The sequence below is a fragment of the Amblyomma americanum genome, chromosome 8, assembly GCF_052857255.1.
Source record: "Amblyomma americanum isolate KBUSLIRL-KWMA chromosome 8, ASM5285725v1, whole genome shotgun sequence".
Lineage (NCBI taxonomy): Eukaryota > Metazoa > Arthropoda > Arachnida > Ixodida > Ixodidae > Amblyomma > Amblyomma americanum.
Genome location: NC_135504.1, coordinates 9,952,093 through 9,954,709, shown reverse-complemented (window position 1 = coordinate 9,954,709; position 2,617 = coordinate 9,952,093).

Here is a 2,617-nt window from a genome sequence, read left to right as displayed (position 1 = left end):
GTAACGACGTGCCTAAATAGACGGAGGCGTTGACGACAGAGGGCAGCACATGCGGACACATTGTCTTTGCCCCGTATACATAATACCGCGCCGAAAAGTAATAGCACGCTAAATAGCCACCACCATCAACACAAGCGATGTGTCTCATCCACCGCAAGGCAGAGGCGACCGCAGCAACAACTGCTTCTGCTGCTGAAGCCAGCTACTGTTCCAAGCTCTTCGGAAGGGCACAAGCTGAGCGTCAAAGCCTCCGTCGCACAGAAAGCGCGCACTCTTCCCAGCGCGGGAACAAGGCGCCGCTATCTGACTCAAAGGAGCTCGACCGAGCCGCGCGCCACGGCATCGGGAACACAGAGGAGTGCCGTTCAATCTGTCCCCGCCGCGAAGCTCTGTTTCTTCCGTCTTCCCACCCATGCGTTTATACCGTAAGCGCGCACAGACAGACGCACGACATCGGCTCGCTGCCACCGCGCCGGTATCTCAACATCTCTCTCGCGTACACGCCCACGGGCTCCTTGTTTGCGGCGCTCTCTCCGGGGCTGGTTGTAACGCCTGCTCGACGTCGAATAGAGGCCGGCCAGTGTCTTTGGCTGTCGGAAGACGCATATACGAACACACGTGATGAGACACGCGCCTCTATACTGTCGCTAAACGAGCTCACTGAACACCTTATTGACGAGGCAGGGAGGCGGGGAAGAGCGCTCAAGGTATTGCCCGAGTGATTGCAGTTGACGATAGTTGGAACTCGAAGTGGACCGAGAATTTGTTGAAATAATGCGGACTTTCAATGCACGGTAGTCTTTTGTGTACACTTGATATTGAAGGTACACCTATAAGCATCTGTTCGAGTAATCCGGCAATTCGGATTAAGCGCCTTCGAAATAACGAGTCACGTTTATTTATTTGAGGTGATGGTAGTGATTCTGATGGTGATACCTCAATGGTTCTCCTGGCGAGGGCATTACAAGAATGATGGGCCGATAACCAGGTAAAGGATATTTGAAAATGGATCGATTCGATGGTTGTCTTGAAACTAATCGGTCTCGTATGGAGGAGGATGCCCATTGTGGGAAGATTATTCCAGTCTGCGGATGTTGTGACAAACAAAAAAAAAGCGGGAAGGCGGGTTGTGTTGCGTGCTCGAATCAAGGTAGGTAGACGGCACTGTGATGATCTGTACGCGTTGCAAAACGATGGATGGATTGAATAATTAAGGGAGCAAATTTATGGGAGATATAGTTCGAATGAGACATAGTGTTGTGATTTTAGGATTTCGAAGCTTGCGTAAGCCTGGTGTATACGTAAGGTTACTAGCACTGGTAGAGTGGCAGTAATGTGGATGCCTATCTGCCAGTGCCAGTCAGTCATAGCTCGCCGATAAAACTCACCGCCTATAGCATTTTGCGGCCGAGCCGGAGGTCAAGGGTTCGCTTTCCAGCCGCGTGGTATAGGCTCCTTTAGGTGAAGGCGCAATGAAAAAACTTTTTCTTTAGTGTTCTTTTGGTGAACTTTAAAGAACCGCAGATGGTCGAATATATCCTATACAAACGTTGATCGGACAAGTGAAATTTATTGCATTTATAAGCTTGCTTTCCTTCTTTCTAGAATTTTTTTTTCGGTTGGAATGACACGCCTTACGTAGCTAACATATGCATGGACACTGAATGGCTTTTGAAAGGGGCATGTTATGGCTTCAGTTATCGAGTGTGCCGTTCGTGCTCGATGGAAAATTCTAATAGTCGTGGGTATTTCGTACAGACTGCGTCATGTGATAACCGTGGCGCAGAAGCGGGCGGGGCCTCTTGGCCGTGCAGTCGGCCGTACAGTACGTAGTGGCGACAAGCGTTCGGTAACTAAGTTAAAGGCGGTATTAGATGTTATGCTGCATGATATTTTCCGCCAAGCCAGGAGTACGAAAAAATACGAAAAGCTGTTTTCAAAAGGTACGGCAGCACCCGACAGCTGCCGGGACATTACTCCTTAGCAGGCGACGAATTTTCCGGCGTCGCAGATGCTCATGCCTTCAGTCGATGCCTTCCAGTAATCGTTGTTGGCGCCGTATTCCGAGTCTCTTGATTCTCAACTGGGACGTCCCACACGGCAATCGACAAGCCGACTCCGAATAACCCGAGGAAAAGACAAACACGCTAATCGCGATTCGCTCGCCTGTGCCGCGGTTGCTGCACAGCGCATTATAAGCGAAGCCGTTTAACTGGTTTGCCTCCCATATGTCTTCCCTGAACTTGCACGCACTAGAGCCGTACTACCGCGTCAGAGGATGTCTGACACCAAGTAGAAAGCGACGGGGGGGGGGGGGGGGGGGGATGTAATACGATGGTAAGAGGAACGGAGGGCGTCGAGCATGTAAGTTTCGCACGTGGGACGTCCCATAGGCGGAGCGAGCACCCGCGAGGGGCTCCCTCGCCAACGAACCAGACCCTCACCTCGCCGCCCAGACGACGAAGGGCGGTACGCTGCCACGTGATGCCCTTGCACACAAGCCTAGCGACTAAGCGAACGGCGACTCCGCCTCCTCGCGAGCGCCGTCACCACGCCACTTCTGCCCCCCCCCCCCCCCCCCCAATCTACTACCACCCCGAACACACACACACACACG